This window comes from Trachypithecus francoisi, unplaced genomic scaffold (genome assembly GCF_009764315.1).
Source record: "Trachypithecus francoisi isolate TF-2019V2 unplaced genomic scaffold, Tfra_2.0 Lachesis_group15, whole genome shotgun sequence".
Classification (NCBI taxonomy): domain Eukaryota; kingdom Metazoa; phylum Chordata; class Mammalia; order Primates; family Cercopithecidae; genus Trachypithecus; species Trachypithecus francoisi.
The window spans coordinates 25,468,118-25,485,025 of NW_022681460.1; the positions used below are offsets into that span (position 1 = coordinate 25,468,118).

The 16,908-nt window shown below is 40.0% G+C and overlaps 1 protein-coding gene and 1 non-coding gene across 9 annotated transcripts in view; one reads left to right on the forward strand and one right to left on the reverse strand.

Moving 5' to 3' along the window:
- Positions 1 to 217: 217 nt before the first annotated feature.
- On the reverse strand, positions 218 to 289 carry TRNAE-CUC. The gene has a single exon. It is a non-coding gene; the product is annotated as a tRNA-Glu (tRNA).
- An 822-nt stretch (positions 290 to 1,111) lies between these two features.
- Positions 1,112 to 16,908, forward strand: part of NCOA7 (nuclear receptor coactivator 7) — a 159,132-nt gene continuing 143,335 nt past the window's right edge. For 5 of the 8 annotated variants that reach the window (XM_033234470.1, XM_033234476.1, XM_033234469.1 and 2 more), the window contains exon 1: positions 10,500 to 11,058. The gene's annotated coding sequence lies outside the window, so the exon portion shown is untranslated. Of the gene's footprint in view, positions 1,340 to 10,499; positions 11,059 to 16,908 lie in introns of those variants that run through there. The other 3 variants (XM_033234471.1, XM_033234473.1, XM_033234472.1) reach the window with 2 other exon arrangements.

Genomic DNA, 16,908 nt, shown 5'->3' on the forward strand with positions numbered 1-16,908 from the left:
ACTTGTAGAGATGGCATATTTTAAGCCTTAGATTAAATAACATTTTAAAATAGTCAATTTTTAATGATGAAAAAACCCCAACAAGCAAATGAAAAGTACATAAAACTTTTGATTAAAAAAACTATAAAAAAAAAACCCAACCAACAAATGAAAACTACACAAAACTCATGACTTCTAAGTTGCTTGCCGGATTCAAAAAAATCAAAGAAAACTAGACTTCCCTGACCGGGAATCGAACCCGGGCCGCGGCGGTGAGAGCGCCGAATCCTAACCACTAGACCACCAGGGAGCTTATTTGACACGTGTCTCTAAATATACTTGCTGTGTTAAAAATCTGCATTTAGTTCCTCTAACCAGTAGGAGGTAGAGTATTGCGTCTAAGCCACACCTACTTTGTCCTTGCTCTGAGTCTATTTCCTGAAATTGAAGCAAATTCTCGGCGCCTTCCGCCAAGCTCCCCGAAGGCCCCTTAAGGAAAACACCTATACCCTCCAAATCTAATCCTCTTCCGACTGCCATGCTGGAAAAAACATCCTGGAAATTCTCATTCTTTTACATAACATGGAAATCTCTATACCAAGACAAGTGTTGTCTGGACGCGTACTGTCCAGAGCCTTGTAATTTGCTTTATTATTTTATTAACCATTTTAGCCTCTCTTTCAAATCTAACTTCTGTCCCTCTCCGTCTTCCTTCGTTCTCTGTCACGCGGATGTTAAGTCCCTCTAAACATTTTACTAAATCTAACGATAGACTGCCACCCACTGAGAGCGTTTCTCGGTGAAGAGCCGGAGCGACCCCGCGCTGTCCTGGGTACAGAGCGCGTGCTCTACAAATGTGGGTGATGAAGGGCCACGTAGCCTCATAGCACGCGGTTCTATTTTATTTATTTGGTATACGCAGGCTAACGACGCTGGGAGAGCTGTGGGTGGTATGCCTAGTGAAGGATCAGGACATCTGCCCAAGGTTCCAAGCAAATCCTTCAGATCCGCTGTGTTTATTATCCTACTTTCCAAACTGTGTTATTATCTGGGCAATTGCTTCACTTCTCCGCATTATATACTAGACACGGCCAGGAAATGATGCAATTACCCAAGGAGTCGAGACACCTTACAGCAGAGTCTTAATTCCGAAACTCTCATAACGTAAATGCAGAGGGCAGTAAGATATAACTCAGCTTTGAAAGTGCCAGCCGTTACAGTTGAAGAAATCTAACCCAAGAGACTTCGCTCCGCTGCAAGATGGAAGGAGGCTTAAGTAAGACATAAATTTGTAATGAACTTGCTCACAACATCCGGCGCCACTGTGAGTTGCAGTCATCATCCATTACCACAAAATTAGGTGAGCCTGTGCTTGAATCTCGTTTCTTTTTTTTTTTCCAGCAAATCAGAGATGAAGTTTAAATCATTGATATACTTTATCTGAAAATATGTAATAATATGAGAACAGGAAGATTTAAGGGGGTTATTAAGATAATAAGATAGAAAAATCATCAGAAGAAATTTCTACACTTCATTGTATTTTAAGTGGGACACTTATTTCCTATCCCAAGGAATCTTAAATCAAGTTCAGTAGGTGGAGCTCTTACCTCTTAATTAAGGGGTTGCTATACCTTAGCATTAGAATATCTGGTTTTGAATAAAAAGATTAAGCAGATATTAGTTTAAATTTGTATAGGTTTAGTCACAATATTTTACACAAAGTACAAAAGGGTATGGTGAAAACCACCCTCCTACTCACTCCTTTCTTCTTCCTAGAAGTAACCAGTGTTACCAGCTTCTTCTATATCTCCCAGAAATAATCTATGCACATACAACACGTATCTAGTTCATTTTCCTCCAACTTTTTGGTTTTGAAACATATCAAACCAACAGAAAGTTGTAACTGTAGTACAATGAACACACATACACCCTTCATCTAGACCAGTGCCTTCCAATTTACAGCTCCAGCAACTTGTGGCTATTAGGCACTAAAATGTAGCCAGTATGAATAGATATTCTGTAAATGTTGGATCCACACTGCACGTTTAAGCATTAGTATTTAAAAAAAGAAATGTAAAATATCGCGTTAATACTTTTTACTTTAATTATATTTTTAAATGAGAATAATTGGATATATTGGGTTAAATAAAATATTAAAATTAATTTTGCTTTATTTTTACTTTTTTAATGTAGCTACTAGGATATTTAAAATTATACATGTGCTTACATTATATTTCTATCTTACAGTACTGTTCTACATACATCAATTATTAATATTTTCCATATTTGCTTTCTCTATTTTTTCCAGAACCATTTGAGGTTAGCTGCAGACAGCATGATACTTTATCATACATACTAAACACTTTATTATGCATCTACGAAGAGCAATCAGTATAATTATCATCTCAGGAAATTTAACTCCACATTGTCATTTATTATATGGTCAATAATCAAATTTTCTAGTTGCCCTAATAATCTCATTTATAGTTTTTCTTGGATTGTACCTTGCATTTAGTTGTCACCTGTCCGTAGTCTCCCTCCTTTAATCTGGAACAGTTTCCCCAAACTTTTTTCTTTTACATCATTGACCTTTTTGAATAGCGGAGTACAATAGTTTCAGAAAGTTCGCCAATTTAAATACTTCTTTTGGCAGGACAACTATCCTAAGTGATGTGTCTTTCTCAGTGCATTATATCAGAATGCACATAATTCCAGTGTATCACATTACCTGTAATGGGTAAGTGTGGTAGGCAGAACCATGTCCGCTTCACCCCACAACCCCAGAGATGTCACTGTCCTAATCCCCAGAACATGTTGACATGTCACCTTACATGGCAAAAGGAAGTTTGCAAACGTGATTAAGATTTTGAGATGGAGGAGATTATCCTAGATTACCTGGATGGGCCCCAAATCATCACAAACATTCTTATGAGTGAAAGAGCAGGGCAGAAGCATCAGGACAGAGTGATGTGATGTGCAAAAGACTCATTTGGCCATTGCTGCCTTTGAAAAGGGAGGAAGGAGAACCACAAGCCAAGGAATGCAGGTGGTTCCTCTTCTCCCATAGGCTTCCAGACAGAAAGCAGCTCTGCCAACATCTTGATTTTAGCTCAGTGAGACTTATGTTGTGCTTCTGAACTACAGAACTGTAAGATAATAAATTTGTGTAGCTTTAAGTCCCTAATTTAGTGGCAACTTTTACGGTAGCAACAGGAAACTAATATAGTAAGTACTATCATTTGATTAAGATGTCTGCCATATTTCTCCATCATAAAGCTACCTTTTATAATCGTAATTCATTGGCAAATGTTGGAAAAAGCTAATATCAATGGTGGAAGTGATACTTTGAGACTGTAGACCATTCTGTTCCTCAGCAAACTTTTAGCCAATGGGTTTAGCATCCACTGATGATTCCACTGATGATCCTTGTCGGAATCAATTATTGCTACAGTGATGGCAAAATGGTGATATTTTAATTTTATCATTCTTCTGAAAAGAACTTTCCTTCCTCTCCTCCCTCTTTTTATTCTTTATTTAAGTTTTACATATCAGCCCGGACTCATATTCTTTTTTCTGTTTTAATGAGTTTTTATTCAATGTGTTATATTCTGTTGCTGTCATTATTCATTTAAAACCTAAATTGTCCCAAATTCAGCCAGAAGGAGTCCATTCAAGCTGGCTTCTGTGTTCTTTTGGAATGTCCCTATACATTTTTGAGCACTTCTTTACTTTCAAGCACAACATGACCCAGGTACAGCCTGTATTTTATAACAGGAAGAATTAACATCTTCGTGCGTCTATCTATTTTTCTTTAAGTTCCTTTTTAAATTTGTTTACACAAAGAGTATCATACTCTACATGGTTTTCTGTATTTTTAAATTAATATCTTTAGAGGGTGTTCATTATTTAAATGGAGTTTCCTCATTGTTTTTGACAACTGCAGGGTAGGTATTCCACTGTACAGATATCTTACTAAAGCAGTTCCATATCATTGGGCATTTACATTGTTTACAACCTTCTACTGTTACCAAAGTACAGCCAAAAATAACCTTGGAACAACATAATTTAACATTTAGTTTTTATTAACTTGCCCACAAGTGATTCATCTTATAGAGTGCCAATTTCTGATTTGAAAATGCTAGAAGAAAAATCATGGTATCCAATTCATATTCGACTATCATTATAATTTATTTACAATTTTTCAATTTGATCTCAACCTGAGTCAGCTGTCCTTCTTTTGTTTATTAAGCTATTCATTCGATAAACATTTATTGAATCTAATATATGTCAGGTACTATGTTAGACACCAAAGACACCACACTGAACAAAACAGTATCCCTGACCTTAAAACTTAGTCTGGTGGAGTTCAAGTAACCAAGCAATTATGGTATAATAAGAGAAATGTATCTTTATATTGTTTATTTAATAGATTAAAAATCCATCTTTTATCACATATACATGGAATATAAAATGGAATAGCTACACTAGAAAATAGTTTGGCAGTTTCTTAAAAAACTAAATATGCACTTACCATATGACTCAGCAAATGTACTCTTGGGCATTTATCCCAGAAAAATGAAAACTTATGTTCACATAAAACCTGCAAATGAATGTTCATAGCAGTAGCTTTATTCATAATAGCCCAAAACTGGAGACAACTGAAATGCCCTTCAATGGGTGAATGGTTAAGCAAACTATGGTATATCGATATGCCTTGGAATATTATCTGAAAATAGAAGGAACGATTGATACATGTAATAAGTTGAATAGATCTCAAGGGAATTATACTGAGTGGGGAAAAAAGCCAATCTAAAAGGTACCATTTGATTCAATTTATATAGCATACTTGAAATCATAGAGATGGGAGATTAGTCGTTGCCAGGAATAGGGATGTGGTGAAGAGGAAGATCAGTATGATTCTAAAGGAGTAGCTTGCGGGAGCCTCATGGTGATAGCTCTGTATTTTATTGTGGTGATGATACAAGATATGATAACATTGCATAGAAACACACACACACACACACACAAAACATGCATGAACGTATGTGAAACTGGTGAAACCTGGCTGGGCACAGTGGCTCATGCCTGTAATCCCAGCACTTTGGGAGGCCGAGGCGGGTCGATCACCTGAGGTCAGGAGTTCGAGACCAGCCTGGCCAACATGGTGAAACCCCATCTCTACTAAAAGTATAAAAACTAGCCGGGCGTGGTGGTGGGCGCCTGTAACCGCAGTTACTCAGGAGGCTGAGGCAGGAGAATTGCTTGAACCCAGGAGATGGAGGCTGCAGTGAGCTGACACGGTGTCACTGCACTCCAGCCTTGGTAACAAAGTGAGACTGTCTCAAAAAAAAAGAAAAAGAAAAAAAGAAAAAAAAAAAACTGGTGAGATCTGAATAAGCTCTCAAGATTGTAGCAATGTCAATTTCCTGGTTCTGATATTGTAATAAAATTATGCAAGATATGCAACATGGGGAGAAAACTAGGAGGAAACACAGGACTTCCCTGTACATTTTTTGCAACTATTTATTAATCTGTAATTATTTCCCTATTAGTATATTCACTGTAAATTTCTTGTACCCAATAATACAAACCACCACCACATAATGTCACTTTTTTAGGGATTCCTTTCAAAATTTTAAATTATATTTTAGCACCAATGTTGTAGCAGCTTATTTGAATATGTTTTTCAGAAAGTGTAAAAACTATGTCACAACTTCTCAAGCTACTGAACAGACTATTTGTAGAAGAATTAAGACAACAGGAAATTGTTCAAAAGCAGATATTTTTTAATTAACTGTGAATAAAAGAAAAGGACAGATTTATTGGGCTAACTCTAAATAATCAGCCATAGTATGAAATGATGACAGCTATGTGGACAACAATCCATTTCTATATACAGCAATATTTCTTTCTCAATACACTCTGGTAGACTCCACAAAGGCCAAGGTGATTTCTACCTCCTCTTCAGATTTATAACAAGCCAAATGAAGCACTGAACATAGGTCTATCCACAAAAGGACACTTTTACATTTTTCTCAGAACTCAAGATATTATCATAATTAACCAGTAGACAAATGATCCCAGTTTGTGAAAATGAGCCACCACCTTCAATACTATTAAATAATAAACTCTCTTCTGCCTCTTTAGTTGCAGGATGGCTACTCGTATACCTCCACACATGATGATCAGTACTTGCCTCCTGTGTCTCAACCAGCCTGAGTCAAGTGTATGAAAAGAGGTGTTTCTCTCTGTGCTAGAGAAAGAAGGATAGGTTCACTAAAGAGTGAATTCTCTTGGTGCTAGTAGCCTAAGCTCATTACCTAATGCATAAAACTCGTCTCCTACACCTTTTGAGAGACCTTCTAAAGACATTTCAATATTTTCAGTAGCTCCAATGTCATTACTTAACCAGTTTTGAAACTACACTCAAAACTTAAAAATTTTGTTAAAGGGTAAGCAACTTCCAAATTCTTCTAAGTGACTTCATCCTGTTATTTATACATCACATATGTACATATCAATTCCTGTAATCAAGTAATTCTAAATTGGGGACAAAATATCATACATAATAATCATTATCTTTTTTTTTTTTTTTTTTGTGATGGAGTCTGGCTCTGTCACCCAGGCTGGAGTGCATAAGTACGATCTCAGCTCAGTGAAACCTCTGCCTCCGGGGTTCAAGTGATTCTCCTGCCTCAGCCTCCCAAGTAGGTGGGATACAGGCGTGTGCCACCATGCCCAACTAAGTTTTCTATTTTTAGTATTGGCAGGTTTCATCATGTTGCCCAGGCTTGTCTCAAACTCCTGACCTCAAGTGATCCACCCACCTCGTCCTCCCTAAATGCTGGGATTACAGGTGTGAAAATAGGCCAGGTGCAGTGGCTCATGTCTGTAATTCTAGCACTTTGGGAGGCCGAGGCAGATGGATTGCTTGAGCCTGGGAGTTTGAGACCAGCCTGGGTAACATGGCGAAACTCCATCTCTACAAAAAATACAAAAATTAGCCGGGTGTGGTGGTGCATGCCTGTAGTCCCAGCTACTTGGGAGACTGAGGTGGGAAGATCACTGGAGCCGGGAGTTGGAGGTCGCACTCTAGCCTGGGTGACAGAATGCGACCCTGTCTTGGAAAAAAAAAAAAAAAAAAAGAATGTAAAAGAAAATACAGTGGCGCTCTAGATCAGCCAGAGACTCAGGACTCTTTCATTTGGGCAATGTTAGAGCAGTATTTGCCAATATTTTTAGAATTCTAGTTTCATGAGAAGTTACTAGTGTTGTGTTCAAAAACAGAAATACTAATCATGCTTCTTCATTACAAGAATTGTCTTTAGATAGATAGGTAAGAAAAATACCAAACACATTTGTAGGATTGCCACTGTTTGGCAATGTTTCTCTAAGCCCGCCTACCTCAGTCCTCTAGAAAATCACTTGGGAGAAATCCTGCTGCCTGAACCCAGAGATCCAGCTGCCTCCCACAGGTTCAGCAAAGCAAACAAATGGCAGAGTGAGTGAAGTGATCCTCCTCTTCTTCTTTTAAGAAAGGAAGGGATCTCTGCTCATCTACTCCAAAATCTCATCATACAAAGGTTGTTTATTCCTGCAAAAGTTAAATGACAAACCCACCTAAATTATCCTACAATGACCTCTCTACCCTTCAACAGAGAAAGGCCAGTTTTCATATTTAAAAGAGGCCCTCACAGCCATAAAATCAGTGTAGTATTACATTCTTTCATTAATTCAGCATTTACCCAGTAACTTCCGCTAGCCAAGAAGAGTGAAAAGTGTTAGGGATACCATTTTTAAAAAGAACAACTTTATCATAATAAAGTATATTATTCTAGTAATACCTTTGATTGATGGCCACATTCTAGACTTTAGTCTAAGAACCACTCAGGATTATCTCCTTTAATTCCTATATCCACCCTATAAAGTTGGTACTGTTGCCATTCTTTATAGATAAAGCATATCCTTTATGGATAAAGCAACTGAAGTTAAGTAGTTTACCCAAGGTCAGCACGTGGTGGAGCTGTAATCTGAAGTCAGAGCCTGAATTCTTAAAGATTACCGTGTTCTTAAGAAGTACACTTTCTACTGAGGTTTGATCTGTAGTATACTAAGATTTCCTAAATTATTTCATGTATTATATCTTATCTGCCAATTAAAATTTGACCTTCTATTTAGGGCAGCACTGTTCAAAATGACTTTCTGCAATAATGAAAATGTTCTAGTCTGTGCTGTCCAAAAGCACAGTCTAGCCATAATTTAAATTTAAACGGCTACAAGTAGCTACAGTACTGGACAACACATTTCTCTATAAAGCCAAGGCTTAGGTAAATGAGTTAATGGAAAGGAACGAGTGAAGAATCTTTAGGAAGAGTTTGTACTCCCTTAGCTGGGGAGCAGAATCTTTATTATATCAGGACTTTCAGTATAATAAAAATGTTATAAGAAGCATATGATACAGCATGCGGTCCTAGAGGAGTTCATAAAGATAGATTTTTAAATTCCTTACAGTATCTTTGGAAGACTGCCTTTTTTTTTTTTTTTTTTTTTTTGAGATGGAGTCTCACTCTGTCACCAGGCTGGAGTGTAGTGGTGTGATCTTGGCTCACTACAACCTCTGCCTCCCAGTTTCTAGTGATTCTCCTGCCTCAGCCTCCCAGGTAGCTGAGACTACAGGTCCGCGCCACCACACCCAGCTATTTGTGTGTGTGTGTGTGTGTGTGTTTTTAGTAGAGACGGGCTTTCACCATGTTGGCCAGGATGGTCTCGATCTCTTGACCTCATGATCTGCCCGCCTTGGCCTCCCAAAGCGCTGGGATTACAAGCGTGGGAAATCGTGCCTGGCCAGAAGACTGAAGTTTTATAATCGATGGTCACAACTTTAAAAATACATACTCAGTTATAGCTTTTTGTCTAATAAAAAAATCACTGCTTAATTTATTTACAAAACATGGAGTCCACAGAGAGAAAAACAACAGGGTCCTCTTGGTAGTAAAAGGATGAGAAACAGTGACAACCTGTAAGTCAATGGACATTTCCTTCAGAAACTACATTCAAAACAAAAATTTTGTTAAAGAGTAAGCAACTGCCAAATTCTCCTCCTAAGTGACTTCATCCTGTTAGTTATACATCAGATATGTACATATACATTCCTATCATCAAGTAATTCTAAATTTGGGAAAATATCATAAATAATAATAGTTATCTTTTGAAAATAAACTGGGGCTCTAGATCAACCAGAGAGTGTCAGGAAGCAGCCAAGTCATGCCCCACTGGGTGCTTCCTGGACAAGCGCAGTGCAGCTCCCACAGGACCTCACACCCAACCTTCAATTTGCTTAAAAGAACTATCTCAAAAAATCTTGGCTATTTAGTCACAATTTGTCCTTGCCATGGAACATGTTTTTCTTTTGCCTGATTTTTAATAACCTTAGATTTCAAAATCATAAAAGCACTCATCAAAGAACTGTGAGAGCACCTCAGCTTCTCTGGAGATCTCAAACCATGTTCCTTTGATACAATGCAATCAACTCTTTATATTTTAGGAACCTAATTTTCCCTTACTAAATGCTAAATAATTTACAAATAACACAATGGCTACGGAAAAAAAAAAAATCCAACATCTTTACATTCAAATCCCAAAGACACAAACCTGACGTCTAAATTAATACGTGCTTAGTGCAAAATTGGACAATTATTCCACATTTGCAGTATAGTATAACATGACCACCTGCTACTGAAATGCCAAAGCCACCACTGTTAACGCTTTGCTCCGCCTTCCGGAGAGTTTATTACAGCTTAAGCAGCTTCAACAACCCAGAGGAGGCCGCTATCTAGTTTATCTGTGTGGAAGGCCTGTGACACAGTTAACAGACTATTGCAGGCCCTTCCTTGGGATATTTTTCTGCGTATAAGAGTGAATGAACTCCACGGCCAGATCCTCCTAGTCATCTTGCAGTGCTGGTCATGGGACCGCAGAGGGAACAGCACCCAACTAGGGATGGGGAGCTCACAGGCACAGGCCCTGCAGCTGATGCAAACCTTCCCCCTCCAAGGTTCTCTCGAGTATCTGCCAAGAGTCGGCTGGAGGGCCCAACTGCTATGTTCCTATTGCCTTAATGACTGCAATTTGGCAGCAACCAGGATGCTGTACCGGGAACGGGAGGGGGAGGAGATGGTGGGCCCCTCTGCTAAATGCAACGCCGGAAGGGGCAGAAGGATGAATTTATTGTGGCCATCGGTCCCGAGCTGGAAGGAAAGTCAAAGGGCTTTAAAACTGGGCAGACGCTCTAACTCCTGCTCTGCTGTCAAAGCCTTACTTCCCAGGAAGAGTAGGGGCTCAGGCGGGCCAGCTCTAAGGGGGATGCTGCCCGGGGTGAGGTAAGAGGACCCCCCTAGGTGCCACTGCCAGGCGGCGGTTCGCTGGGGTAGCAAGGCGCCGGGACTCGGGAGGCGCCACAAAGGGCCGAGGCCTGCGGAGGCCGCGCGCGCAGCTCTCCGGGGCGGAGCCGCCGGGCTAGAGGCAGCGGAGGCTGCAGCAGCCGCGGGTAGCCGGAGTGCCCAGCCTCCCAGCTCGGAGGTCGCGGCGGGCGGGGAGGATGCCGCAATTGCAGCCCGAGCAGCGGAGCCCGGTCGCCGAGCTCCCCGGCCCCCGCAACCGCGGTGGGGCGCAGCGCGCGCCACGGGCCGGGCGGAGCTAGAGGCGGGCGTCTGCACAGTATCGCGCCACCCGCGGCTCCCCGCCTTCGGCCGGGTTCGGGAGCCCGTAGCTGCCGATGCCCTGACGGTGGGCGCAGCTGCGTGGCTGGCGAGGCGTCGCGCCTGGGGAGAGGCCTAAGACACCCCGACTGCGGCGGCTGCGCCCACGCGATCGGGGCGCGGGGCCCCGCGGGCGCGCGCCTCGGAGCTCCCGCCTCCTCCCCTTGCTCCTCCTCGGCGTACGGTCCTCCCCTGACCCCTCCTTCCACCCGCCGAGAGGATGCGCTCCCCGGCGCCCAGCAGCAGAGGCCACCGCTGCCAGAAATGCATGCGTCTGATCCCCTTCTCCCGGACCCTAGGAGCCGGCGCCCCCGCCCTGTAGGTAGGTGGTGAGGCTGGGCCCAGCCCTCGCCGCCGCCCGCTGCTGATGCTGCCGCCGAGAGGCCGCGGGCAGGGTCCAGGACCAGCCAAACTTGCCTCCCGCGGGGGGCTCGGTGGAGCGCTCGGAGGTGTGCTAATGGCGCTGGGCGCAGCCCCCTGTGAACCTGAAAACCTCTGCTTGAGCTCGGGAGGCCGAGCGGGGGCGAAGGAGAGTTTGACCCTTCCCCGCCAACCCCCTGGGGGCTGTGGGGGTGCGCGTCCCGTGGTGCGGGAGTGGGGAGGACAGGTTGGCATGGGGCTTATTTGGGGAGAAGACCGTTGGATTTTCAGCAGCTCAGGTGGAAATATGTCACTGTGTTTTTCCGGCTGGATTAGCAGATGCGTTCTTCCCGTCTTTCTAGCCAAAACATGTAGACAGGCAAAGGGTTATATTAGCGGCATGTAGAAGTCGCTGTGGATTTTTGTGTATTTCAGAGCTAGGTGGTTGGTATATAAAACCGATGGTGCAAACCCTTACCAGCAACACGTTAGGGCCAGTTTAAAGAAGGTCCTTCTAGAAGTCATTATTCGGGAGATCGATGAGGCTGGGGGATATTGTTGTGCTGCGTATTTAGGAGCCTCTGCTTACGTGAAGGGATGTGTTTTAAGAGTGGCAACTTTGATACAGGTGTCGGGAGTTGAGATTCTGCTGGAAGGATGTACCGGGTCAGCCAGCAGAGGCAGCCTTGTGCCCAGCCTAACTTCCAACGCGGTGTTATCCTCTGTATTTCTTAGAAACTGGTTATCTGTGAATGATTTTCCCCTTTAGGTGTAAAGTTTATACATCAGAGCTTTTGGCAAGATTCTCTCTTCCCAGGCTATCATTTTTTATTTTATATTCAGCAATAAGGTTTAAAGTTTTGAAAAATGCGTCACTGTAAGCTCCAATTTTATAGTCACTTAGGTATAGAAATTTGGAGAAGTGACTCAGTATAAGCTCAAAAAGGACAGAATCTTGAATCTCTCTTTTAAATCCTATAATCTTCTGCATCTTATGCAGAATAAGTGTTCATTAGTTATTTGTTGAATGAATGAACTATGTTTCAAGCTTTCATCTAAAAACCACAATTTAGAATCACAGAATTGTTCTGTGGCTGGTGAAATTTAATTGGATTTCAAAAATTGCTTCTTCGTATAAATAGGCAAACTCAGTTATTTTAACATTTATATTTCAATTCTGACATTTTTAGGACCATATGCTGTCTTTCTGTAATGTGTCATTAAGGTTATGAGGTAATTCTCCCCAACTCCTAAGTTCATTTCGTGTCTAAGCTTGCAAAATTTCCAGTCTCATTGGTAATCATGCCTACTTCAACTGTGCTCTCAAACACAATTTAAAAAGTAAAAGTCGTGTTTCAAAGAAAATTCTAAGTTACCCCAGAGGAAACAATGATTTGGTTAATAAGTGATGTATTAACTTGTTTTAGAGTTGAGTTTTTCTGGTTTGATCTAATTATCATGTCCTTTATTACAGGCAAAAGTAGAAACAAAACATTTAGAAGTGTCTGTGATTCTTAAATGATTCAAAATGTAAGATATAGATGCACAATTTAAACTCTTTTCTCCTCAGTATAGAAACACATCAGTTTCCAAATTTGACAGCCAGGGGATTGTGAAATGAGAGTTTGGAAGATACAGTGGAACAGTGGAAGATAACTGCTTTAAAATGTTATGTCTTTTTGAAAAAAAAAACAAGGTTAACTGCATCACACTTTATTTGCTTTATTTTTACACTATGATATTTTCTGTTTGGATTTCATTTTTTTTCCATCACATGAATTTCATGAGTCAGTGTGAACTTCTTTCGATCTCTGCTTAACAATATTATCTGGGTGCGCTCCCAGATTTTCTTTCTGACATTTTAATGCATCTTTACCATCTTCACTTCATATTACCCAAATGACTTATTTTTACACAATATGGTAGGCCATACTTTATTACTATTGCTTCTCCAACCTACTTATTTTCTTCCTAGATGGATAAGGAAACAAAACTTTTCTATAAAAGGTAACAAGACTGCAGGAACCAACAGTGAGAAAGAACTTATGAAAAAATTAATTTGTTATGATTTACTAAAATAAATCCTAAATTCTCTCCTGTAAAAAAGATAATTACATTTTACACTTCTTAAATTTGTAACTCAGGGTATTGAGCAATTAATTTACCTGACTCTTCCTTGCACACTAAGCTTTTCAAAAAAGCCCTTCCCTTTGGTTACAGTAAGCTCTCTTTACCTTGTTACTTATAAGCACTTATGTGTTCATTTTACACGTAGGAGTTGAGCCTTTAACTGCTCAGTTTAACTGCTATTACTTTGGCCTTGGAATCACAGTCAAATAAAAGCTCTAATCTCAGATTCGAAGAGGTATTTTTCTCTTGTGTGTCCTGCATCCAAATGCGCAGTGCCTCTGGGATTGGATGTTTCTCTTTTGGGTCCTACCTCCTGATCCCCCAGCACTCCGCCTCCATAAGCACCACCAGAATGCAATCCAAGACCTGGATTTCCTCTTCTTTCTCTATCTTCCTAAAGGCTGTATTTTAGAAACCTCTATTCCTTTCTTGCTAAATGCCATTTACCATTGTTTTTAAAATCCCAGTCCATAATTTTTTGTTTGTTTAAATTCAACAGGATCCACTCAATTCACTTGTGCTGGAATCAAAATTGTTGATTGCAGAGAAAAATATACAGAAGTAAATTTGTTTGACCTTGAATTTCAGATATAGGGAATACATGAAGAGTAATTGTTGTCTACTGGTCTCCCCTCAACAGTGATACAAAATGCATTTGCTTCTGCACATGCCAGAGAATGTGAATTTTCTGTTGCTAAATTTGATCAGAAGCTTAATTGAGAGAAATGATGTTTATGGGGGGTTGGCTGAACAAAAGCCATGATGTCAACCTATTCCCTTCCAATACTAGCTGTTGGACCAGGAGTCTACCCAGATCTTCAGAATCTGTACTTTGGTACCTTGTTTTACATTCTTAACACACACCCCCTCCATATGCCCACACTGAGGGATTTTATTAATACAGTTGGAGGAAAATTACTATAATGTTACTTTAGAAATGTGGTTATGATCATGGTTCTTTCTATAGTTCCTGTTTGAAGACTCATGCAAGAAATTCCTTTTAACTTTAAATGCCAAAGAAAAACTTTACTTACCCTGAACAATTTGTGTGTGTGTGTGTGTGTGTTGTCTTTTCATCATGCAAAATGAGAATCAAATCATTGGTTATATTTCCCTTTCTAACTTGGCAACTAGGAAATGAACAGTCAAATTTGCAACTGAATTTTAATAATCATATAAAAATTCATAACCTAATATCAATATTCTGTGTTTCCCTATGGTCTTGAGCTTCTGTTCTACCTTGTTTTTCTTGATTCTGATGTTTATGTAATTATACTTTTCCATTTGATTGAATTATATTCTTTTAAGATGACTCATATCCTTTGTGGAACAAGGCAGATTATAAAACATAAAACCAAATAAATGAAAACATTGCACAATTGATCTCTGGACACAGTATGTTTTTGATGAACAAGTTTAATTGATTACATTAAATATTTTGAACAAGAATTGCAAATTTAGTGCATTTGAACTTAGCCAAATGGAAAACAATGTTACATAGTTTTACAAAACTTTTTTTTAAACTCTTGCATTTATATTCACTCATTACTAATTTGAAATTAATAAAGCCATTCAATTTAAGTCAATTATATTTGGAGTACTTGCCTTAAATGCTATATAGGTTGAACAGGAGTTTCAATAGAATAACGTCATTTTTAGCCAAAGGGCCTAACTTAGCATAACACTCACCAGAGTAGATCAAAAATCTGACCTTCACATCAGTGATTCGTGTGATTTATTCTTGTTTTAATAAACCATAGAGTCTTCTCTGAGCCTCTGTTATTTACCATGAAATCTAAAAGATTGAGCTCCTGGAGTTAATTCTTCATACTGATGTTTTGACACCTAATTGTTAAGTTGGTTGAATTTACCCAGATAACCCAGTATTTACATCGACATGATAAGTTGAGCTTGATGTATTTATCACCACAGTAAGCAGAAAGATCGGCCTTTCTCAAGGGTCAGTCATTCGTACAGTCTGGTAGCCTTTGACATAAAAATGATCTGAATTCAAAAGTGCAACTTAAAACATAAGAGGGAGTTTGGAGGGGGACCTGGGCAGGTTTTTACATAGAGGCATCTCATTCTGATAACCTTCATGTCTTTTTTAAAATTTATTTTTAGAATAGGTAGTATCCTCATGGTTCAAAAGGTATGAATGACTCTAGAGTGAAAGTACTCCCTCTCATACTCATTCACCTGTCACCCATTTCACTAATCCACAGGTAACCAGTGTTAGTTAATCGATAATCTTCTAGTGACATTTTATGCATATGCAAGCAAATATAAACATGGAAGCTGCTCATTTTCTCTCCTAACCTGTCTCTAATTCACTCTGTTCCATTCCCACTGCTTCTGTTTTGCTCCTTAGATGCCTTGGACTGTTGTCTGTATTCTGCCTTGCTCTGCATTTCAGCCGTCCCCATTTCAGCAGGCTGTCCTTCTAAACTTCCCCCATCAGACCATCTAAAACATTTCCATCATACACGGGAAGGAATCTGCACATCTTACCCTGGTCTCTTGGACCCTGAGAGATTCATCTCCTGTCTCTATCCCTCCTTGTCATGCGTTTTACCCACAGTCATTCTTAGCTAAGTCCCCTTGACCCATTTCATAGACCCATAAAAAACCTGATGGAAATTCAAGTTGTTACCATGCACAGCAAATACCATATACCTACATATCCTTGTTTGTGGATCCCCAAGTTAAAAATGTGTGTTTTAGGAATACAAAACGAATTGGCACTTTGTGCACATGGATAGAGTATGATTGTTCTTCTCCACGCTTTTCCCTCTGCTTGGAACATGCTGTCCAATTTTCATGAGCAAGCCACACTCATTTCTGGTGTCATCTCTAGGAGCGTTTCTTAGCTGAGATTCTGTAAACTCATGGAGCCTTCCACATGTAATTAGTGTCCCAAGTAGGCTTCCATACTAGGAATAATTTTCCATACTAGGAATAATTTTCTATATTAGCTGTGTTATAGCTGATAGCTATACTTTGCTTCTAGCAAAATTGACGTTCTGGTAAAACTTAACAATGATTTTGGATAGTATGTAAGATTGGTCAAAAAAAAATCAAGGTTGAAGCTTTTATTTAATCATTCATCCTTCTTCTCTCCCCATCCCCCACCCACCTCAATATAAATCAGTTGTCCCTCAGTATCTGCAGGGGATTGGTTCCAGGGGTGGGTTCCAGGACCCCTGCAGATACCAAAATCTGAGGATACTCAGGTTCCTGATATCAAATGTTATAGTATTTGCATATAATCTATGCACATCCTCCCGTATATTTAAACTCATCTCTATATGACTTGAAATACCCCAATACAGTGTAAATACTAAGTAGATAGCTGTTATAGTACAATGTTTAGAGAATAATGACAAGAAAAAATGTCTGTACATGTTCAGTACATAACCATCCAACAATTCATTTTTTTCTTCAAGCTTTTTTTTTTTTTTTTGAGACAGATTCCCACTGTTTTGAGACAGACTGCCTCTGTCACCTGGGCTGGAGTGTAGTGATGTCATCTTGGCTCGCTGCAACCTCCACTTCCCCGGTTCAAGTGATTCTCCTGCATCAGCCTCCTGAGTAGCTGGGATTACAGGCATGTGCCACCAAGCCCAGCTAATTTTTGTATTTTCAGTAGATACAGGATTTCACCATGTTGTCCCTACTGGTC